General features: G+C 48.8%; 1 long non-coding RNA gene across 1 annotated transcript; it reads left to right on the top strand.

Moving 5' to 3' along the window:
• Window positions 1–515: 515 nt before the first annotated feature.
• LOC146854224 (uncharacterized) lies at window positions 516–24,881 on the top strand. The gene is made up of 2 exons (XR_014980748.1): window positions 516–906; window positions 23,610–24,881. It is a non-coding gene; the product is annotated as an uncharacterized LOC146854224 (long non-coding RNA).
• Window positions 24,882–25,643: the final 762 nt, after the last annotated feature.

The following is a 25,643-nucleotide window of genomic DNA, read 5'->3' as shown; positions in this document are numbered from 1 at the left end:
CCGGCTGAGGTGCCGCAAGTGATTCAGATATAAGGTCAACACACATTGAAGTACTGATCTGCCTACAACCAGAGTTGGCAGCCTGAGATGAACAGGGATGGAGATCCAAGAAAAATATGAATAAAGCAATGAATTGTATGGGTCCAGACTACATTCCTCATGAAAAAAGTTGCATTTTGGTCCAGGCAATCCTCGTAAGCTTCAAAGATTGAATGAATAGATGTGAGGGGGCATTTATCCACCTAGAGTAGGCTCAGGTATCAAGAATGTTTGGGAGCACCATCCTGTCTCACATAGTAAGCATCAGCATAGAGGTCTTAAACTTTACCCGCTTCAAGTGTTTATGATCTGTGTATGCTAAGAATGTGTCAAGCTACAGTTTCTGCCGCCAAAACTCGCCACCAGGTGGGAACTCCAAGTCCCAGGATTCCTGCTCTCCCTGGAGGGAGGAGCACGACCTTCATCCTGCGCTGAAAAGCACTCCAGTCTCCCGCAGCGCAGGACGCTGCAACGCTACAGCTTCTGCCGCAAAAACTCGCCACCAGCTGGGGACTCCAAGTCCCAGGAGTCCTGCTCTCCCAGGAGGGAGGAGCGCGACCTTCATGCTGTGCTGAAAAGCGCTCCATTCTCCCACAGCGCGGGACGCTGCAACGCTACGGTTTCTGCCGCCAAAACTCGCCACCAGCTGGGGACTCTAAGTCCCAGGATTCCTGCTCTCCCAGGAGGGAGGAGCGCGACCTTCATCATGCGCTGAAAAGGGCTCCAGTCTCACGCAGCGCGGGACAAGCCCGGGCCAAGGGCGGGCCCGTCCTTGCCCGTCTTCACCCGTAAGAGGCTGGGCTGGCCACCCCCCGACAACGTGACCCCAGAGCTGTCGAGCATCTCACTCAACTTAATTCATAAAAGGTACTGTTTATACCATCATTGGGGCTCTTTGAACACTCCCTAATATTGCATTTCCGGCAAATTCAGTGGGACATTGACTTTTTCTTGACCTTGTGCCTACAGACTCTGGTGCTCCAGTATAGTGTTGTGTTACGCTGTAGTCCTAGCTGCCTATTGTGCAGGGAATTCACACAGTTGATCATTAGTTGTAGTAGTGGGGCAACGGAAAGGGATTGAAGCAGGGCAAGGAGGTGCAAGTAAAAAAAGTCTCATAAAACGGCCCCTGGCAACTATAAAAGGTGTAGAGAGTGAAGGGGGGGCTGGCGAGGAAATCTTAGACCGTATAGAGAACATTGTCACAGATTGTGAGGAATTGTTGACATCACCCGCTCCAGCCCCTATCCCCTCGACAGCTGGAAATCCTCATATTAAACCCCTTCTCTCCAATAATCCAATAAGGTCCCCAGTCTTTGGGTATGGAAACATCCCAAAATTATTCAAACTTGCTTCTAAGAAAACTAAATTGCCCACAGTTGCAGCTGAGCACAATACAGTTATATCTAGTGGGATGGATATGGATAGTTTGTCTTGTCCAACATAAAAACGAGGACCAGAAGAGATCCCACTGAGCAATTGTTTTGCTGCTGTTGCTGAGGACTCTCCTATAGTCATGCACAACACCGCTCCCATTCACGCACCTTCACTGCCTATTATCTTAAGCCCAGACACCGTGCAGGAAGTAGGGGAAGCTAGTAGTGGCATTACATCTTCAAATTCTGACCTTTTGACTCAAATAGCATCCCTAAAGTCCAGTATTGAGGCTTTAACCTCACTGGTCTTTAAACTCTACCAACGAATAGAAGATAGCAATGGATTACGTCCAATGCCAGCAGGCCCACCAAATGCTTTTCCCACCCAGGCTGGTTCTATAGCGAGGCAGAAAGTTATATATGGGAATCAAAATGACCGAAACACACTGCTTACGGACATAGAGCGTCACCGTTTTCAGAGTACTAAGGTAACCACTAGTGCCCCACCAGGGCAATATAGGCCTTTTAAAGTGCAAGATAGGGAAAATGCGGCCGGGACAAGGTAGGACCTGGCCCACTGCCAAGGCTAGTTCCGCAGACCCTTAGGAGGGCACCTATATATCATAAAGCTTCTGAGGCATCCTATGCATCCCAGGTATTCTACCGCAAGCAAGATATTTCTTTACCAATTCCAATCTTCCTGACTAACGTTCCTAAAGTTGACCCCAATTGTATTAGATATGAGAGTGGGGAAGTCCTAAAAAATAAAGCTATACATTGGCTGAGACAGACCTGGAGGTGCAGATCCATAATAAGGGAGGACATTATCCATGCTAAAAGGTGCATCTTGGCCCACAGCTCAGTGGATGCAATTGAATTAACTTTAACTACAAATCATCTAGTGCATGATTTAATTGCCCTGGAAGCAAGATCCCATCCCAGGGCATCAACAAAGATTAGGCTGAGATAGACTGTCCCCCCCTGTCAAGATGCAAATGTGAGCAAGGTAACCCCGGCTTCCCCTACTTCAACACTCTTGCAGATCGATTCCTACTTCTCCTAGTACAGTAAAGAATATCTTTAGTACAGTTCACATGACCCCTGCAGTCCCTTTCTATCGACATTCTGAGGTTTGTCCGGCTGAGCAAAAGCGTAGGTGTTGTTTTTTAGCAGAGCCTGAAAATTCTAACTCATCATTGGCAGCGAATATTTGCATCCAGGTTAGTGAATCAGCCATAAGGATTGATAGCCAAGATGTGCCCATGTTGGAAGCTTAACCCCCTCCCCAGGTCCTCGTAGAAATAGTTAATGTGGATATGATGAATATCCTGTCATGGAACCTGGCAGGTATAAGTAAAAAGCGTAACTGTCCATATTGGCTGGATCTGGTCTCTCGCCAGGAAATGTGTTTATTTCAGGAAACCTGGTGTCAGACTCCCATATATATCCCTGGGTTTAAGTCCTTTTTTAGACCAGCAGTACCTGCCAAAGTGGGACGGGCGTCAGGGGGGTTACTCATTTTGGTAAATCATACCCTGAATTGTTAAGCAAAAGAGCTACTAACAATCCAGATATTTTGGGGATCAGGCTTGCCACTGGGAAAGGACAAACTGTCGATATGTATAATGTATATGCTAGGAGCACTAGAGGTGGTAGTTCTCCGACTCTTCTTGTTTTGGATAATTTACTGGGAGACAGGAATGTCAGCTACCCGCTAATAATCGGTTGCAATTTTAATGTTACATTCGAACCTCTTGACTGGGTTGAGTCCATTGATGTGTCCGAGGAGGATGAAGCTTGGAGGGTACCTTCGTTGGAATTACCTCCAATTAAAAAATGGTCACATGCTGCCCTTCAATTGAACGCAATATCCCTAGAATACAGGCTTAGGGCCACCAATGGTCGAACTAATTCCGACAGAAGTGGTGGAATGACCTTTTCAGGAAAAAATGGGTCAAGTCGGATTGACTACATATTAGTGGATTTGACCTTGTGGCCCCGAGTACAGGACATGATCATACACCAGGCCTGTGACAGTGACCATAACTCCCTACATTTATCTATTAGTCACCTATGGGGGAGCAAGTGGCAGGATTCCAATGTCCCATTATGCACAAGGAAGTTAAGTGCCATAAATGATAAGCGTCGGCTAAAATGGCCCACGGTTTTAGCAGACAAATCCAAAATGCAAAAGATTAATGAAGCTCTAGTCGAGCACTTAGTGACATTAGAAACAGCAAGCAGCGATCCACTTACACAGAATACCTGTAGTGTCCTTCATAGAATATTTTTTTTAGCAACTGGCCTCTTTTTCGATATCTCCATTAAAAAGTTTAGCCCTTCTTGTGGTAGCCACCTTGGAGCAAACCCATGGTATAATAAAGAATGTAGGTCAGCGAGAGCGAGATTGACCGTAGCAATTAAAAATAGGGACAATACAAGCACATGTGATTCCAGAAGGGTTTACAAACAGGTACAGGGTAAAGCCAAAAAACAATGGGACGAAGGGAGACGGGAAGAGCTAGAGGAGGCCATTGGACACCCTGATCCTCGACATTTCTGGTTGTTAGTGGCTAAAACAAACTTTGAGCGCTCACCTCCCCTGGCTAATAATATTCCGGCAATAGAATGGTACAATCATTTTAGTGAGCTATATTCCACAGGTAATATTACCGATAGTTTTCAGATGCCCTCCAACTTGGATGCTCAACCGTGTACCATTGTATTTACTAGAAAAGAGATCGTGAGTTCCTTAGATGCCATTTTACCTGCAAAAACTTCAGGCCCAGAAGGCATCCCAGGCGACCTCTTTCACGCTGACAGGGCGAACTGGTCAACGTATTTCATGAACTTGGCTAATGATATTGCCGGAGGAGGAAGCATTCCGGACTCGTGGAAGGCGGCTGAAGTGAACCCAATTTTTAAAAAAGGGGACAGGTCTAAGCCCGCCAACTACTGTCCAATTAGTTTGATAGATTGCGCCCAACAGGTCTTCTGCCGCTCGCTCTTATCTAAAATCCAAACCTGGATGGATGAGAAGAACATCCTCTCTACGTTGCAGGTGGGCTTTCGACGGAAGACTAGTACCATTGACCGGGCATTTCGCCTTGTCTTGCTATATTGCAAGGTGGTTGTGTTGGGCAAAGGTAGTTTATATCTTGTCTTTATAGATCTCAAAACCACTTTCGACCTAGTCCCCAGGGATCTACTTTGGCAAACCCTCATGAATATGGGAATGCCCCTCGAAATCTTAGAACCTTTGGTAAGGTTGCACGACGATAACTTTGTGCATGTGCATGGGTAATCAGGGGCAACTTACTGACCCAATCAAGATCCGACATGGGGTACGCCAAGGGTGTGCCCTGGCCCCTACTCTCTTTTCCCCTTATGTTAATCAGATTGTCGACCGTTTATGTCCTACTCCGGCCGATGCCTCCTCATTGGCAAACCAGAAAATAGCTACTTTGCTGTTCGCAAATGATACTCTTTGGTATCCAAAACTCCTATGGGCCTCCAAAAGCTTCTGGACCAATTTAAGGCCTTCTGTGATGTGAGGGGTCTGGTCATTAACACCACTAAAACCAAGTTGATGATATTGAATCCTCGTAAAACGTTTCAACGAAACCTGGTTTTAGACAATGTCCCATTAGAGAGGGTTAGTTCCTTTGAGTACTTTGGCATAACGCTGGCTGACAGTATGACCTGGAATAATCCTCTGAACAAGGCGTCCCTAAAATTCTCACAGCTATAAGGGGTCTTGCAGCACGAGATTTGCTTATCATATACCAAGACCGTAGCCCCAGCCCTTAAACTTTTAGTTCAAAGGTTGTGAGCAGTGCGCTCTATGGGGCAGAATTGTGGGGTTTAGCGGATGCAAGAAAATTAACATTAGTGGAAAATAAGTTTCTTAGGAGTTTTGTATCCCTAACTCAAAGTACCCCCCTCCTTCCGTTGAATTTGGACCTGGAAGTTAGGTCAATACACGAGCAAGCGAGTTTGAGCCCCTTGCTTTTCTGGCATAGGCTGGTTACTACTCCCGACCTGGCCCCTTATGCTGCTGCTTTTAATGAAGTCTCTTCCTTAGACAGAAACAAAAAAATTGGGTGGATAAAACATTTTAATACCATCCGGGCAGCAACTGGTCTCCCAAATGAGTCTGCTAGTCCCCACCATTGTACTCAAAGGACCTAATAAAACATCAATAATGGTTATGGGTAGATCAGATCACCTACTCGAAGATTCACCATGGTAGCCTTACCAATGTGTTTTTTTAGACATAAAATTCTCTAAACATCTTGAGAAATATTTTGATATCATTAAGGAGCCTGGGGACAGGAAACTGTATATGCAGTTCAGGTATGGCTGTTCACCTATTAATGCTTGGCTAAACAATAACAGCCAGCCTAAGGGCTGCCCGTCCTGCTCAAACCCAAATGAAACTGTAGGCCACGTTTTCTTTGTATGTCCCGCATATGCTTGATTAAGATGGAATTGGTTGGTGCCCTTATGTAGACAGATGGGGACCACTAGCCACCTCGAAGCCCTACGTAACCTAAGATCAGATACAAGACCACTTTTTGTATGCGCAGTCGCAATATTTCTTGGCCAGTTCTGGGCTACTATGCGAAGGCTACTGTCTACTTTTCCTAGCGTTATGGCCTAATTGCAGTAAAAATCCTATGACCTCGGGGCGTTCACATTTTCAGGATTCTGTTCTTAACTTTCTTTTTAAAAGTCTATTTGACACATTCTATCATTTTCATTTTAATGGATAAGGGCAAAAGGGCCTCTAATGAATGTTTTAGAGTAATAATGGTAAAGATTGTTAGCTACTAATGTACTTGCACTTTACTCTAATTTTATCTATTTTTATCTATTTTTAATACGATAACACATAGTAAATGATGTTTTTTTTTAGTGATTCTTCTTGTGTCTACAATCTATAATATGATATACTTGACTTCTAGAACTTGGTGTATCGAATACTTTTATCTGTTGTTAACTGTATCCTGAGTTCTACTGTCAAGGAGGCATATGTGTGTATCTTTTATGGTTTTACAACCGAAATAAAGATTTTAAACTAGTGTCAAGCTTTGTAGGCTTGAAGAAAAGAGTGATAAAGGCTGTCCTGCATGAAAGCCATCAATCTTGTATTCACTGCAGCCTACAAATACAGCTCATGTTAGGGAGGCAGACGCACCTCATTAATTTGGGGCATTTGGGAAGTACCCTGAAGGCTAATGTGACTTTAATTAAATCAAATAAAGAAGGAAATGTTTGTGTCCAATCCAGGGACATAGCTTGGTCTGTAAGATTGGGGGGTGGTGGCTTCAGATTTCCTGATGATCAGGCTGACATATAATGTTAAATACATTATGCGACAAGCACGGAGCATGAGAGGCCCAAGGGACAGCGAAAAGGGAGAGGAATACGGATTGGTACTAAGTGAGAGAAACACAATATTTAGTAAAATAATCAACATTTTGTAGGCCTTTTAAACAGAGATGAGACACAGTGTGTGCATGCAGAAATCACAGGTGAAATTCGACAGACACCTTATGCGCGACTGAAAGCACCTGTACCTAACTAGTTTTCAGAAAATACATTTATTAGGAGGGTGTAACATATCAAACCTCTCCCCCCCCCGAAGCTATGCCCCTAGTCTAATCTAACAAAAAACAGCGATGATGTATCGAAGTGGGGCCAAGTGACAATGATGGTGATATGACTTATCATGTCTCTTCCCAGCACAAATACTTCATGAACCTGGTTTTCAGGTCCACCATGACTCCCACCAATTGACCCAAGAACCTAGGGGCAGATTTATGTTGCACTTGCGCCTCATTTACGCCGCCGTTGCGTCACTTTTGTGACGCAGCAGCGGCGCAAATCCTGCGCCATGGTGCGGGGTATTTACAAACGTGACGCATCTCCCAGATGCGTCACGTTGTAAAGCCCTGCGCCACATGTAGGCGTTCCAGGGCAGGTGGGGGCGTTCCGGCGCAGGAACGCCTCCTAAAAGTGGCTGAGTGAAATCTACAAGATTTCACTCAGTCACTTTTAGGCCCATGCTGCGTCAAAACCCTGCGCCTGCTTGAAGCAGGCGTAAGGATTGACGCAGCATTGTACAGATAGGGCCTCCCAGATTATTGCTGGAGCTGCGTCGCGCTTGCGACGCAACTCCAGCAATGCGCCACTTTTCGGCACAGATGCGTCACGCATCTGTGCCGTTTTTGCCCCATGGTGCGCCGCATTATAAATGCGGCGCATCCATGGTGCCGCAGCTGTGGCGCATAATAACTGGCGCATCCCTGCTGATATGCAGGGATGCGCCAGTCGTCATAAATCTGCCCCCTAGAACATTGGGCATTCAGGTTTAATAATGATATGATGTCCTGATATGGGAGCCTAGAGGCAATAATTAGAGGGCTCACCCTCCACTCATGTATTATTGTATCATATTATTATATCAGAAATTGACCCTTCTAGTCACCTGGATAGTTACTTTGTAGCTGCTGTGTTCCTTATTATTAGAGACCAATACCGGCTTGTATTAAGCCTACATCCCATATCAGTGATGTGCGTTTATCACAGAGTACCTTGGTGAATACTCTCCCCACCTACTCTTAGTGGGAGGCGACACCTCAGTGCCCCTAGGCTAACCATCACAGCTTTGTTCCTCTGAGTGCAGCTGATGTCACTGGGGGGCATTGTCCTCTGAGCAGGGGTGCACTAGTCAGGTCAGCTGATTTCCGTCCTACTCCTCTTGTTGTGGGGGGTCCTTACTGTCTAAAATAATTGACTTGTTGTCATTAAAGGTATAAAAATGTGTCTAAATTCACCGATTACCTTTCTTGGTTTGAGTCACTTAGAGCATTATTAAATTCAGTTTCTCATGTTAAGACCCAATTTCTCTGACTGGCCAAACAAGATTAATTGTCTCTGATGTTTTGGCAATATCATCAGGGCCCGAGGAACGGTGTTCATTCACTGCCACTGAGCACACTAAAGGGATTGTATATCAGCAGATTTTCATACTGACGTTCGACAAATGTCCCAGGGACACTGGGTAATCCAGGCTCCTCACACGCCTGAGACATAACTGTGCTGTGTCATTTTAATAATGCACTGATTTAGCACATCCCAACTTCCTCCTAATTTCCCTAGCCTACATAGGCCACGCCCCTAGCTGTAACCATTGACCGAGAAGGTGAATAGCCTCTAAGCGACATAGGTTAGATATGAACACAGATATACTGTATATGTGAACGATGGCGGGTCCCCCTAGACCTAGAAAGAGAAATTAACACATAGGGGTCGATTCCGATCCTGTATTTTTTTTTCCGTACGACTCGTATCTGTATTTTTTCCATACGAATCGCACAAGTCACGTCCGACCCGTGAAGTACGATTCGTACGGGAAAAAGTACATACGGATCGGCCTGATCCGTACGAATTGTAGCGGGAAAAATTGTACGAGACGGACCCGGACACTTTTCCGTACAAATCGTAAAAATACAGTCCGAGCGTACAAGTACAATCCGGACCGGCTTTCTGGTTTACGATCCGTACGGAAAACGTCCCGTACACGGGGAATGACTTGTACATATGCAATGTTGGTGTAACCACCGTACATATGCAATGTGGTTGTACGCACCAATGTTGTATTACGCACCGTACATACGCAATGTTGTTGTACGCACCAATGTTGTAGTACGCACCGTGCATATGCAATGTCGGTGTACGCACCATACATACGCAATGTCGGTGTACGCACCGTACATACGCAATGTCAGTGTACGCACCGTACATACGCAATGTCGGTGTACGCACCGTGCATACGAAAATGCCGGTGTATGCACCGTACATACGCAATGGCGGTGTACGCACCGTACATAGCAATGGCGGTGTACGCACCGTACATACACAACGCATGGGGGTGTGTGCCTGTACGACTCGTACCCCTGTACCGTACTGAACCACAGACACTGTTAAACAGCACAAGGAAAATGACTGACCTGGACACATCCAAACAGGCAAACAGAGGGGCAAACTCACAACCACCACTTTTAACACACTCACCAAAAATTAAAACTGAGGCCCACCCACAAATGGACCAATAAAAAGGGCCCGCACACACAAACCATGAGCCTTTGCAACAGACTAACTGCAGCTAGAGGGCACACACCAACAACTGCAGCTAGAGAGCACACACCAACAACTGCACCCATCCACCTTAACATATACACCTTCACACAACCTCCTTCACACATACCCCCTCTTCACATTCAGACCCACACCGTCACATTCAGACCCACACACCCAGAACCATCCACACCCTCACCCCACACCATGCCCACAGACAAGAATCCAAAGTTCACAAGGGAGGAGCTGGACATCCTTGTCAATGAAATCATCAGAGTCGAGCCACAGCTGTTTGGAACATTGGTCAGACAGACCAGCATAGCTGAAAAAACACGCCTGTGGCAGAGGATCGTCGGTAGGGTGAATGCTGTTGCACCCATCAGAAGGACCAGGAATGAATGCCAAGCCAGGTGGTACGATCTGCGGAGGGCGGTCAAGCACAAAATGAATGATGACTATGCCCAGAGCAACATCACTGGAGGTGGTGGGCCCCGCAGACCAGTACATTTCCATCCCTGGGAGGAGAAGGTGATGGCCCTGCTTCCGCCGGTGGGAGTACATGGACTGCAAGGACTTCCAGAACCTGGTGAGTACACAAACAACTTAGGTAACATGGGGGTAATGGCATCCACACCCCAACGACACCAAATGCACGCAACTACCCCCAAGCCCTCACCGGCCAGAACCACAGTCAAAAATAAAGCTAATGCCACTAACATGTGTATGCTCCATTGAGAAAGCAAGGCCATGCTATGTTCCATGCTACACGAAGCAGCAACCCAAGAATGGATGTCCGGTATGCTGGGAGGGTGGGTGGCACAAAACACATTGTTGAGCTCCAAATCAGACACAATTGCCCTCATCCCATATGGCCCAGGTACATACCCATGCACCATGCGCAATGCACAGGGATTGGGACAGTACTGACAAGATAGCTCACACTCGGCCCGGGTGTAGGCAGCACAAGGCCCTCCTGTGACCAGTGCAAACACAAACACCAAGACAACAAGGTCAGATATCTAGGACAGGAACTCACACTCACTGTCATGGCAGCATGCTCCATGGGGGGACAGCTACATCACCTGGGAGCCCCAGTGCCAAATCACAGTACACCCACCAGCAGGCCCTGTCACACACAATCCTTACACAAGCAGACACCCCCGGGACAGGCAATGGATTTACCCACTGTCACAATGGACATGTAACACAACAACACCAATACATAGCCGACGAAGCATCCAAGCCAAAAATCTACATGTCAAAGACTCAGGAAAACATATCAATCTGTCCCCCGCAACATACCCATCCACAAGTGAACATTGAGGAGAATGTTAGGCACATACAACTACCCAGAGGAACAGTACCAACTTGAATGTGTATGATACATGCATGAAACAGCATTAACATTGTCTGTCTCTCACACACAGGGCAACATGATGAATCTACCCCCAACAATGGGGGTGAAGATTCACGATCCCTGGCCCGGGAGGAACCTGATCCCACCGCCAGCGACGCCTCTCAACACTCCGCGGATGACCCCGACCGACCTGGACCCTCTGGTGTCCAAGCCCCTGCAGAACCTGGTTCAGGACCATCTGTGCCAACCACCACCCCCATTCCTGCCACATCCCAGGAGACAGCGAGGAGCCCTGCCCGCAGTGAACAACTGAGCCAGTCTGACCAGGAGGGACAAGGAGCGCCGGGCACCCAGGAGGAGGCAGACAACACCGCCACTGCCATCCCTCAGGGGTCCTGTAGACCCGATGTGCCCACAACGGCAGGCCAGGCTCGTGTGGGCAGGGGTGGTGGGAGTGGAGGCAGGCGGAGGCGAGAACCTGACCAACCAGCTGAAGGGACCGGTATGTCACACATACACAACATCATGGAGGCATACCGGCGTGACACCAGGGAGATCAGCCAGGTAGTGGTGACCCTCGCAGAGATCAAGAACCAGCAGGCCCAGCAACACGCCAGTCAACAAGAACACCAAGGACGGATGGAGGCAAGACTGGTTGAGCTCCTGGCGGTGCAAAGGGACATAAGCCATTCACTCCGTTGGATCGCCGACAACATGGGCAACCCTCCCTGTGCCACCAGGCAAAGACCACCACCAGCCACAGGGAGGGAGGAGGAGGAGGATTCGTCCGACGGAGCGTCCCAAGCATCGTCAAGGCCTGCATCTGAGGGTCCCCCGAGGAAGGTGGGTCGTCCACGGAAAAGACCGTGAGAGGCAGTGGCACATCCACATCTCCCAGGTCACCTGGCCTGGCACCTGGCCTTCATGTGCGACAGCATCACCTCATTGACTGACATCATCTGCCACATGGACCTGCTGGTCACAGTCTGACTAATGATGCCAAACACTGTGGTCTGGACTCTGATGACTTCCAATGGCAAGGATCCCATCTCCCCCTGTGAACGTTGGATTCTATGGTCCCTGCATTGCACCTTTTTCAGTGCACAAATCACGCCCCAGAGCTATAATTAAATACTTAATACGTGAAATTTTATGTTGCAGTCATTTAGCATGAGTCCACAACATACATGTGGGGATATGTCAAAGTATGCCTGAGTGTGGAACTAACTCCACCCATCCATACACTTGGATCTGAGTCCGGTCGAGGCACACATGTGTCTCAATAAATCACCAAATACAGACATGGAGCCCAATACTCACCCGTGATGGCCTCAAGCTGCTGAGGGGGTGCTTGCAATACTGCTCAGACAGACCAATTTGGAAGAGTATCATGAAGGTGTAGAGGTCATGGGTCATGTTGATGTGCCCGGGGAGGGAGTCCCAGGTCTGTTTGGCGAGGTGGGAGAACAATCTCCTGCATGCAGTTTTTATGTAGATGTGATGAATGGTGGCCAGGGCAAGGTGGGCTGCATGAAGTTGGGCCAACGGGGTGTTGGATGACAGACGTCCAAGGTTTGTTTTGGGTCTGAGGTTGTGGACTGCCTCCTGAGTGTGGTTGAGGAGTCTGAAGGTGATCCTGCAGCAGACAGTGAGCCATTCTAACTATCTCAGGTGGACGGTGATGGGGCTGGGGATGTTGAAGATGAGGTGTGCAGATGCACCCTGGATGTGGACAAGTTCTCCTGCAGTTTTGCTGTTGTTCTACGTAGAGGCCGGTGCTGTAGTTGAGCCGGCTGGTGTCGTGGACCTGGGGGACGGTCTGTCTTGCCTTGTAGTGGATCTATCTGTGGATCATTTGCAGCATGCAGAGGGTGTTGCAGCATGAGGTACAGATGGTGGTGAGTTGCATGGTAATTGTGAGCGATGGGTCCATGAAGAACACCAGCTTGCGTGCGTGGCCACTGGGTGCTGGTGCAGTGCCCAGACCAGTGGGACACAAGGAGTTGACCCAGCCGTAAGGGGACAATCCTCAGATGATGACCTCAGTCCTGTCCAAGTCCAGCCTCAGGTGGCTGATGTTCAGCCATTTGTCAACGGATCTCATGCTTTCTTGAAGTTTGGATCTGGCAATGGCTGGCTCTTTGGTGAGTTTGAGGAGCAGCTGGGTGTCAATGGCATACGAGATGATGATGAGGTCGTGTGCGCATGTGATGGTGGAGAGGGGGGTCATGGAGACATTGAAGATCGTCACGCTGAGAGAAGAGCCCTGGGGCATGTGCCACATGACCCCAGTGTACTACATGATGCAGGGTGGAGGCTGACTCCCTGGGCCTTTCTGGTGAGCTACTCTCTGATTTAATCCTGGGCCCTCCTCTGGATACCAGTGTTGGAGATGTGTGAGCTGACAGTGTGTTAGCACATGTTATACAATGCCGTTGAGAGGTCAAGGGGGGTGGGCTCACCATTGTTGAGCAGGGCAAAGTTGTCGTTGGTGGTGGCAATGATGCCGGTTGCAGTGGTGTGATTACTGTGGAATATGGTCTGGTGCTGGTTGCCTGGAGCTGGTTGCGTGGAGGAAATTTGTCAGTTGCTTGTTGAGTGTCTTCCGGATGACATTTGCTGGGTAGGGAAGCAGGGTGATGTACCAGGAGATCCTGCGGTACTGCCGTCTGTTGTTTAAGAAGGGCTTGGGTCTCTGCATGCCTCCAGCACCCATGGAATGTGGCTAACTCAAAGGAGACATTCATGACACGCTGGATGTGGGCTTCAAGGATGGGGAATGATGTGGTTGAGATGTTGTGTGGGAAGGGGCCTGATGGAGAGCCAGAGTGGATGGTGCACATGAGCCAGGTGGTGTACTTGCTGCTGACGGGAGTCCAGAACCTGAGGGGGGTTTGTCCTGCGGATAATAGTGATGTCTGCCTCTGTGTGCCAAGGCTGTTGTGTATGGCGATGAGCTAGCAGTGGTACAAAGTTGCAAGGGATGTGATCTGCCTTGCAAGGGTGGGGTGTCTTGGATGGAGATCTGCTGTCAGTTCACTCACAATGCTGATGAGCTCCTTGATGTCGTGTGTTTTGGTGTCTCGGCACTATCTGAAGGATCTCCACTTGTCCTTGCTGATGATATGGTGATGTCTGAGTGTGGTCTTTTCCAGGCATGTAAGGTAAATGATGGCTCTTTGTGTTGCAAGGTTTGCACAAGAGTCCGGCTAGGTCTGTAGGAGTCCAGTAGGTCTGCCTTGTCCCAGGTGCCTTAACTGTTGTTGTGCTTCACAGGAAAGTCCGTCAATGTGGCAAGATTGTTGGATCAGTTGCTGATCCAGTGCGTGAGGTTTCAGGGTGTTGTGTTGGTGTTGTTTTGAGTGTCCCACACAGCTTGTCTGTGGTGACTTACATCAAGCATCTTTGGGGGATCGTTAGCGGGGTATGGGGCAGTGTGTTGCTTGTCGGAGACGTCGATTAAAATGTTGATGGACCAATGATGGATGGTGGTGTGGTTCTCCTCCATCCAGAAGTTACCCCAGCCACATGTAGCCTGTGGAGGTGAGGGCTTGCGTGCAGATGTACGTGTTTATGGCTTAGCGCAATTGTGGATGTAGGCCTGGAGATCTGTAGATGAGTGTTACTCTGAGGGTTGCCAAGGAGTTGCTGCAAACTCTGATTTGTGACTCTGAGGGTGTACTTGTGAATAAATTGCAATTCATCCTCCGTGATTGTTGGTGTCGTCCCTGCGGGTGATCTTTTATCCGTCTGAGATGGCAATGAAGAAGTTGTGTACTGAGGATGCTTATGTCCAGGTTACTGTCATAAAGGTGATGTGTGGGGCTGTTGTGTTGAGGAGGTAACAGAGTCCAATGGCGTGCTGGTGGACAGAGCGGGTGTGGAGTAGGAGGCATATGACCTGGTTGTTCTGACAGGGTCTGGTAGGCTGGGCAGCGCTGTGTAGGCAGTTGGAGTTGCACACTCAGCATGCGAAGGTGTCGTGTGTGCGCTTAGGGGTTGCCTGATAGCAGGCGGATGATTGTCTGGAGGACATTGCTTGGAAGTTGGCTGCAGCATGAGCCTGTTGTGTGATGTGGGTCATGCAAAGACCAGAGGCTCGTGCACTGTGCACATTGCAGGCGCAGATGGTCCTGCCTTTGGCACGGCGTTGGCACAACAGTGGCACAGACAAGCTGCTGGCTGCATTAAGAATGGGTGTAGGGGGAAGGGAGGAGCATTTTTGAGGCATGTGGGTTGCAGAATCAGGGCACTCGTCGGGGTGGTGCCGCAGGTGAGGCAGCAGCAGGCAGAAGGGGTGAGAAACTAGGCAAAAAAAAGCACACAAAGACAAGGAGGTCAGAAAGGCACAGGGCAACAGGTGTATGTAAAGGAAGGAGTGTCAGGTTACTCATGGGTCACTAAGAGAAAATGTATGACCAATCACCAAAAATGACGGCCACAGGGTCAGGCAACAAAATGCAGAGCTGCGCACAGGAGACACACCATCAGCATGTGTTCACGTCCCGCACAAATACATACACAACCAGGGATTTCATGCACAATAGATATTATTAGCATGAAGAACTGCATGCATGTTGCCGAAGTACACATACACATATGCTCAATATTTGACAAGTATCCCATAGATGACGCATGCAAACTGGCAAGAGAGCTGCAGTGACAGAGATGAGGCACTTTGGATTGTGGTGAACACCTTTATTCCACATACACAAACAAAGGGAAATGCATCCATGTGAACAGACTCACAGGTCAGTTGACAGAACATGTGGGACATACGCTGGACCCCCCCTTCACGACACGGATGATGTCAATCCCAATGAACTGGCACACAAGTTAAGGGGTTGAGCCAAACACATCCTGCTGCACCCGGAGAGGCTGCAATTCCCCATAGAGCCTGTGGTTGTGATGTCCCACACTATGTCCACCCGTAGCATCCGCAATGTTTCAGAGGCAAGGTTTACACACATTGATGCCTTCATCAGACGCCACACTCCACTACAGATGACTGTCAAGAAGGGTGACTATCATGTCATGGGAGTGATGCTACATGTTATATGCTCCATGATGAGAAGACATGTATGCATGGTACCACAACATGCACAGAAGCAGGCCCACACATTCCCAACCTGTACCACCACCAAAAAGCCTTGCTGCAATCCTTACCCAAACTGACATTTTCACATGTCCATGCATGTAACGCTGATTCAGCACACGTTGCAATCCTCATGAGGAATGGCAGAAGGAGAACGATGACACGAGCAGACAACATGCACAAAAACCTGGGAATGACAGACACACAAGAAGTCACCTAAAACAAATCTCGCCGCACACATGGACATTTACAAAACATGAACAATGTTGGACACATGTAAATTTCAAAGGAAGTCTCTCCGCAAAACTGTGTGGCATGACATCATCACTAGAGTGACACATCAGAATACACATCAAAGTCACTTTGCATTCAGTCAGCTGGACACACACATTGCAACACATGCCACTCAATGCTACAAGCTTCAACACTCATACCCAGTGACTCACCATTATGAGAAGAAGTTGTGAATGAGCTGACTCCGGATATCATCATCTTCCTCCTCCTCATCACTAGCCTCGTGAGCAAGCCCTTGATTCTCCACGGGTGGATGTTCCTGCTCATCCGGATCCAGGATGAGTTGCACTGCCTTCTCAACTGCCATGTTGTGCAGCATGCAGCACACAAGGAAGATTCGGCAGACCCTCTCCGGGGCATAAGGGAGGGACCTACCTGTCTTGTCCAGGCACCGGAATTGGCTCTTCAGGAGTCCAAACGTCCTCTCAATCACTCGCCTGGTCTGCCCGTGTGCATTGTTGTACCGGTGATCTGCAGCAGTTCTTGGGCTGCGGAGAGGTGTCAGCAGCCATAGCACGTTGGGATAGCCAGAGTTCCCTACATGGAAACATCATGTCAAAAAGTGGGTCAGGAGATGCCGTAAGAGCCAAAGATACTGCAACACACAGGACAAACAGAGTATACCCACCAACAAGCCATGCTCGTTCGTTGTGCAGCCACAGCATCATTTGTGGCACCCTGCTACGCCTCATGATGTAGGCATTGTGTGCTGATCCTGGAAAGCGTGCACAGACATGGCAAATCAGCATGTTAGCAAGACACACCACAAGGGCATTTATCGAGTGGTAATGTTTTCTATTGCGATAGGCTTGTTCCTGTGCCTGTGTTGGTACCAAAGCCACATGTGTACCATAAATGGACCCAATGACATGGGGCATCCCTCCCAGAGCATAGAAATCACCCTTGACATCTGTCAACTACTCAGGAGTAGGAAATTGGATGAATTCATCAAGGTGCTCCAACATGGCTGCTAAAACATCACGCAGGACAGGGCTGAACATTGTCTGTGACATGCCACCAACATCAGCTATGGTGAATTGAAACGTACCTGTGGCAAAAAAAAGTAGGGCTACCATCACCTTCATCTTGGGGGTCAGTGCAGTAGGATACCTGTGTCGCGGTTGCAGGTGTGGTGCCAGCTTGTCTGTCAAGTCCTCAATCAACTTGCGAGTGAATCTGTAACGGCGGATGCAGGCACGTTCCCTCATGGCAACCAAGTCTGGCATTGTTCTTGGGACAGGCTGTGCCCTGCAAGACATTGTTTGTAAGAATGAAGATTGAAAGTCTGCCTATATCAATGTCAATGAACATAGCACATGCTACACTGCTAATACACATCAGGTAACTATGGAGTCGGGTGTGTGCATTACATACAGGAAACATATGCCAGTTTGCTGGCATTCCTACAAAAAGCCAGATACACCTGTTGATTGTCAAGTCTACATGACATGCCCTGAAATGAGTTGGTGGCCAGTCTGAGTGAAGAGCCACAGATATCACCAGAGTGACACACACTAATATAGCTGCATTGGAAGGATGTCATCTCATCCACACAGCTGACTGCAAGGCACACGCACAGGTCACATGGAATGTCAAATGTACATATCAAACACATTGCGATGAAGGGGTACACGTGACAAGAGAAAGACACAGCCATTGAGACAACGCAGACATGTATGACTGGGAAAATATGATGTCCGATGCACACAGACCCTACAGCGGTGGGAATCCACATGTGGCATGGTGTGCGTAGATGTGTTCCATGCCCATCTCCACACAGACCCATGTTGGATGCACCAACAGCAGATGCAGTTGACGGAACACTGACATCAAGCTTATGGGAACACATGACACACACCTGACATAGTCACAAAGGGGCACGCAGATCGTGACATGTCAGTTGATAGAGTGTCCCTGTCCCTGGCATCAGCAGACAGGTGCGGGTGGTGATGACTGTGCCATCCCACTGCTGCTGTGCATGACACAGTTGGACTACAGACACACATGTGGCAAGTGGCAAGGTGATGTGTGCCACATAGTGCCCCATCACACATGACATGTGTCCACAGGTCATCACACATCAATTGTGCAACTAGATGAGATGAGCTGTGCAATATCACTGGCTGCCACACCTAGGGCCTGCACATGACAGTATGCAATGACAAGTACTTGATGGACATCCTTGTGCGACTCGTAGCCCTCCATTCCTGGCATGTGTGCACCTGTATTACCATTGTAAGCGTGTGAAATGCGTACCCGTAGGTGTCAAACGCACTGTACTGCTAGTGCGTACCCGTACGTGTGAACTAGTGTGTACCCGTAGGTGTCAAACACACTGTACTACTAGTGCATACCCGTACGTGTGAACTAGTGCGTACCAATAGGTGTCAAACGCACTGTACTACTAGTGCATACCCGTACGTGTGAACTAGTGCATACCCGTAGGTGTCAAACGCACTGTACTACTATTCCGTACCCGTACGTGTGAACTAGTGCGTACCCGTACATGTGAAACGCACCGTACACCCGCTATCATCGCGTGTGTACGCTTCGTTTCACCATTGTACTTGTGCCGTAGGGGTATGTGTGAAACGCACCGTACACCCGCTATCATTGCGTGTGTACGCTTCGTTTCACCATTGTACTTGTGCCGTAGGGGTACGTGTGAAACGCACCGTACACCCGCTATCATCGCGTGTGTATGCTTCGTTTCACCATTGTACTTGTGCCGTAGGGGTACGTGTGAAACGCACCATACACCAGCTATCATCGCGTGTGTACGCTTCGTTTCACCATTGTACTTGTGCCGTAGGGGTACGTGTGAAACGCACCGTACCTGTGTGTGGATTTCAAAATTACATAGGGGACACATAAGGGACCAGTATTAGGCCCTAAATGCATGATGGTTGTCATGGAGACAGAGTTTTCAGTTGAAAAGTGTCTATCATGTGTCCTGGAAGAGTCAGTTGGCCACAAAATACAATGTTGCAAAGTGGTTGTCGACTTGACATGATGATCAAAATTTGAACGATGCGAATGCTGTCATTGGTGTATGTTTAAAGGTATTGGAGTAAACGTAGGATGCGAATGAGTCTGACCAATCACTATGTACTCCTCTAATTGAATGCCCCTCAGCAAGACAGATATAAGGCAGCCAGAACCCATGAGAGGGCACTTGCCTGCACAACTTTCCAGTCGACCACACTGCTGCTGTCTCTGTTTCCTCTGGACCATGTCACGTACTGTGGAGAGGGCCCAGCCATTCACCCAGGAGGAGAATGAGGCCTTGCTGGACGTCCTCCTCCCACAGTACACCAAGCTGTATGGGAGACCAGGGGAGCAGGTGAGTACTGAGTCCACTACCTTTGCCTATGCACCTGTTGTGTGACTGTCAATATTGTATCCAGGTGGACAATGTTGTTTAGAGTGGGTCCCAGGGGGGGACATGTTGAAGTCTCTCATGCAGAGCATGATGTAGTTCCTGTGTGCACTCCTCACTTGCATTGTGCTTACTGTGACTTTCACTGCATAGTGCATGACACTTTCAGCCTGGCAAATCCTCGGTGGCTTTTTTTCCTATTGTCCTGAGGTGATTCAGTGGTCCCCCCGGTGTGACAGGTGACTGTACCTACAGATGTGTATGAGTTGAGTGGACCTGTGGTGAGAGTGTCCAAATGATGTGTACGACCTCACGGACATTGATGTGTGTGAATGTTCCTTGTCATGTGGGTGAGTGTCTATGTGAAGTGTTGCACCACAGCTGCATGGAGGAGGCAACAGATAAACCCATCTGATGTGACAAGTAAGCCGTGCTGTGTGTCTGACTTGCAGAGCTAGCATGACACCTGTGACACCCCACTGGCAAGTGGCACATGTGCAGAGTGAGGGTTGTATCCGCTGTTGTCAATGACAGGTGAGTGATCTGTGCTTGGGTGTGTCTGTCTAGTATGCTGATGGTGCGTCAGTGGAGTGGGACATGTGACTGCTTGGCACGTGCTAGCCTTCAGCCTGCTGTTGCATGTGCTGCACAGTGTGTGGCATGATCAGTGAGTGTGTCGCACCCTCATGCCAACCTGTTGACTTTCAATGCCATGTAGTGCATTGGGGCTTGCACACAGGCCAATTTCATATTGTGTATGATGTAATTCCTGTCTGCATCCTATGCCCTGTTAAACATTTCAATGATGTTCAAATGTGTGTCTCTGGGACATGGAGCAGGTGTATTGATGTTGTGTCACTTTGTCATCCTGACAGGTAACTGCCTACGAGAAGGTGGTGATCTGGAAAAACATCGTCAGGCAGTGAGATCTGAGGGGGAGTGTAGTCGGCAGCTGCCACAGGTCCGCAAGAGGTGGCAGGACATCCGGTGCTTGACCCGGCAGATCGCCCAGGTCCAGCTGGGGCTCAACAGTCCTCGCCACCACGGCCGCCGCCGACGCCTGACCCCCCCCCACATGAGACGTGTCCTGGCGGTGGTATTCCCTGAGCTCGATAGGCAGTGACAGGAGAGACTGCAGCAAGGAGGGGGTAGGTACATGGCTGTTTGTCGTGTTATGTGTCGCCAGCTTTTGGAAGTGCTCTGTAGCCTGGATACACTCCCAGAGTTAATATGTGCAGTGCCTTTTCGGTTCCCCAATGTCACTTGGTGCTCTTTTTCATCCCTTCCCCTCCTTGACATGTGTCCCCTGGTCTGTGTATAATCACATTTGCACATGGTCATCTAGGGTAGGCCTGGGCTAAAATTTCGTTCCGTTCGCGGAAATTGCGATAATTTGACATTTTCGCGTTCCGCGGAGAGCGCGAAAATGTCAAAATTTCCGCTTTCCGCAGCTTGGCGATAATTTGTTTCTTGCTCGCGCTGTAAAATAATACATTCTCGCGCGCGCGCGATCGCCTTACCTGAATCTCTATGTTCGCCGACAAGTTTTCTTGATCCGGTCACGTTCTCCATGAGATGTATTGTTTTTAGCCATTTGCGCTGTCTCGCGACAGTTCGCACCTGCAGTGACGTCATGCGTCGCGTGATCACGTCTTTCTTCTCGCGATCATGCACCGCGAGACAACTCAAAACAAGATGGCCGCGCCCGCGAGCAACCAGATGGGTAAGTTGGCGACCCGCAACCATGCAGAAGATCTCGCGAACATGCGGGAAAAAAACTTCTGCATCTTCGCGATATTTCCGCTTGTTTGCGATAATTTTAAACATTTTCACGATAATTTGCGAGAGTGGATTTCGCAAATTCCGCCCACCCCTAATATAGGGTGCCAGTAAATCTAAGTGCACATTGCTTTCTGCATCATGTGGGAGGGTGGTCTGTGACTTGTGTTGGTACCTTGCCTGTGCCATGACCTGTTCACTATGTTGGGGTCCATATTTGTTGTCACTGATGATGATTCTCAACATAGGAGTGTGAGCTTTCAACTGAACACCCTTGCAGCATGCATGACCAATGTTGTGGCCTCAGACATGATGTGCATGAGTGGGAGATATGCATATTGCCATGACGGTTGAACATGGTACAGTCAGCTCATTCCTGGACCACGGAGCAGTGTGCCCACTACAGTCCCCTGAGACACCCTGGCCTCCTAATCATGTGTGTCATCCAACACTGTGCACATTCTCTGTGGGTTCAGCATAGGTCTGCCTCTGTGGCATTGTTCCCTGGCCTAGTTAGTATTTTGCAAATGTGTGCTACATGTGTCCACTGGACAGGGATACACCATTTTGCTTGTGCATACTCACACTGGGCAGTGCTTGTGTGGCTATTCACAACAATCTGTTGATGGTTGTTTGTCACAAATATTTGTTGCCAGCCCCACGAGGTGATGTTGTGTAAATGAAGCTATTTTTCCAGCACAGTTATTGTAACCCTGAATAAGAGGTGTCACTGCTTGATCTGTATCAATCACATTGACTCAGGCATGGGGTGGGGTGTGCGGGAGAGGCATACATGTGTAACCCTGATTTTTCATTGCCAGGTCTGACTTGTGTGTGAGACTTGGCTGTACAAAGAATCACCGTGCAGTGCTCCTGTGATGCTGGCCAGTGCTTAATGTTCGTGTGTCAGTTTTTTAAAAACATGATTCCTGCTCATACATTTTTTGCCACTCTGTGTGGTTCAGATGCAACGCTGTGTGGACTTTGTGTGCTGACATCTGTGTGTACATTCTGGCTTGCCATGAGGGTGTCCCCACAGTACAGCTAGGCTTTTTTTCAACCCAATTGCAGGCCCATTCGCTTATGCATTGTCCTGGGTGTGGACATGTGTGCCACTCAAGATGACAGGCAGTAGGTCATATGTGTAGCCAACTGTGTAATCAAGTGACGGATGGCCATGTGACAACTGACATAATTCAAGTTGTTACTCATAAAAAATTGTACCTTGGCACTCACAGCACTTGTCAACAGTTCTTCATGTTTTAAATGTGGAAATTTGATGATTTGTGTTGAGAACACTGATGTGCCTGCATGAAAAAAGTCTTGCAAGGAAGTGCACACCAAACAACATTTCCACTTTCATGGAACACACTGGCACATTTTCTAAGAAGCCACTGTTAGAATTAAATGGTGTTGCAGATTCTCCATATACATGTTCCCACAGTGCTCTTGATTTTGTGAGACTCCTTTATTGTTGGTGATACAAACTGACGAGTCTCAAGACATCAAGACCTCCGTGGGCCCATGTATATGTACTTCCTGCAACACCATTAATTTCTAACAGTGGCTTCTTAGAAAAGGTGCCAGCTTCTTCAATGACAGTGTAAATGTACTTTTGTGTGCACTGCCTTGTGCGACATATTTCATGCAGGCACATGAGTGTTGTTTTCACGAAATGGCGAATTGGCACATTAAAAACATGTAGATTGTGTAAAGTATTGTGAGTCCCAAGGTAGCAACATTTTTCCGTTTTGTGTCCCAAAGTACTTATAGGTCTCTGAGTGTGGTGACACCTTGAGGATTGAGGTGTGTCAGTTTACGTTGGGTGCACCACTACTGTTTCTTTCAGGGTAAACAAGAGGTGGCATGACTTCATTGTATTGCTGTGCTCACCGGTTCATAGACACTAGCTTCTTAGTGTATTTCTCATTCAAGTTGTGGCCTTTTGTGTTCTTTTTTTCCTGGTGTCCAAGTGGCATAGTGGGTCTACCAACTGGGCAGTACAGGGCTTACATATGTGCGGAGTTATCTAGCTGTTACTCATGATGCATTGCCTGATATGCACTGTGACCAATTGTTCTTGTGCTCATGTGTCAGATGTATACAGGTGACTGATGCATTTCGGTTTCTTCTCCTTGCCCACAGCATCATCATCCGCAACCGAGGGAGACACCTACATGGACCTGGAGGAGGGACCCAGCGACAGTGCCACCAGTGCTGGGGAGTCAGAAGGAGCCAGTGGCACGGAGGGCGAGGGGAGTCAGTCGGAGGACCTGTCTGGAGGCGAGAGCAGCTATGACGCCGACGGGTCCGAGGCTGACCTCCCTGAGGAGATGGAGGCTGCAACACCAACTAGCAGCATCCCCAATCTGTCCCCGCCTCCTCCATTACCATCTCCGCCCTCCCAGTTGCTCCCGTCCCTTCTGTCCGTGCAGAGTCCCACCATGTCTCCTTCGGCCCAGGCACCGCACCCCCTGCCCCTGTCACCCCTGCTGCCCTCAGTGAAGAGTCTGTGGACATACTGCGGCAGTTGCAGGTTGGGCAGGCATCGGTGCTGAATGTCCTCCATGGACACACTAAACTGCTCACACAGATGTTGTCGTTCATGGAGGGCATGTCAGCAACGATGTCTGACCAACGCAGGTTTCTGCGGTCCATGGACTCTTCCCTGACGGCAGCAGTTTCTCTCCTGCAGCGCTCCGTCCCCCCCTACCCTGGACCCATCCACACAGCCATCTCCCATGCCTGCCCAACGCACACCCAGACAGTCACGGGCGCGCACCCCACCAGACACATCCAGCACACCCCCAAGTAAGGCACAGCACACACCTCCTGGCATGCACACTCAGGGGGATGGGGGTAGACGACATACACGCAGCCACAGTCGCAGTCCGCAGTCCTCACAACCCTGTTCCTCCAAAACCACTCCCATTAGCTCCCCTGCCAAACTCTCACCCAAGGAGACCTATATGGGTGAGCTGGGTCCCCCACCTTGTCCACCCCCTCCCCCAAGAGCGCTGCACCCCATCCCTTGCCCACCACACCCTCCGATGGCCCTGGGGTATCTTCAGGAGCAGGGGTTAGGATGGAGGCCCTAGCAGCAGTGTGCAGCACCGAGCTCACCTCCACCTTTGGCGCTGCCCCACCCCCTGTGGTGGAGACATCCACCCCTGCATCCACCACACCTACCCATCCCCCTCATGTCCCTGCGGTGCCTGGTCCTGCCACAGATGATGCCCCCCCAGTCGACAAAACTTGAGGTTCCTTTGTGAAGGCAAGGTAGGGGTGGACGCGGTCCCCTACGTCCACCCTTGGACTTGAGAAATGGACTGGCCATTGGTCTTTGTACATAGTCTCTTTTTAATTTTTTTTTTTTTTTTTTTTGGTGCTGAATAAAGCCTTTTCTTTTACTTTCAACACTATTGCATTTCAGGTACTTGATATTGTTGATGAGGCTCCTGGAGTTGGTGTTCTGGTAATGTGTTAGGGTTCTGAGAAATGTTTTTGTATGATGGTCATGAGGTGGACCATGGTATCTGTGTGCCATCACAATGTCTCTGCAAAGAATCATTGGTAGTGTGTGTTCATTTAGTTTGGAGACATTGTCCCAAGGAGTGTTCCTTCCTCTGTAGCACCTGGCATCTTCCCTGCAAACAGTTGCACAATTGTTGTGCTGACCTGTGTCCACATTTCCTTTGTGGGTGACGGATCCCTTCAACAATGGCCATGCCTGCTCACCGATGTCTCCTGCTGAATAGTCTGTGCCATCCTTGCTAGTCACTGTACTTGTGTTTTGGGTATGTAGGAATGCCTTCAGGGACAAATTGGCCCTTTTCAGCACTATGCATGTGTGTAATCACGGTCTACCACACAAAAGGTACTTGTTATGCAGGGTATTTGGGCAACTGACTGACAATTGTGGGCATTGTATCTGGTGGAATTGAACCCTATTCCTTCCATGAGAGACAACATCTTGGTGGCTGGACCAGCACCTGAACATTCCTATCGTCCTGGGATGTGTGTGACAGTGTGTGTTCCCTTTGGCTATCTTAGTTTTGTATGCAGTTACATGACTATACAGTCTGTTGGCATGAAATCAGGGTGTGTATTGTGCTGCATCCGCCATGGGTGGGTATGCATGTGTTATATGTCCTCACACCCACATGTGGTGTGTCATGC

This window comes from Triturus cristatus, chromosome 4_1 (assembly GCF_964204655.1).
Source record: "Triturus cristatus chromosome 4_1, aTriCri1.1, whole genome shotgun sequence".
Classification (NCBI taxonomy): domain Eukaryota; kingdom Metazoa; phylum Chordata; class Amphibia; order Caudata; family Salamandridae; genus Triturus; species Triturus cristatus.
Note: the sequence above shows the minus strand (reverse complement) of the source record. Positions and strands in the feature narration are given on the sequence as shown.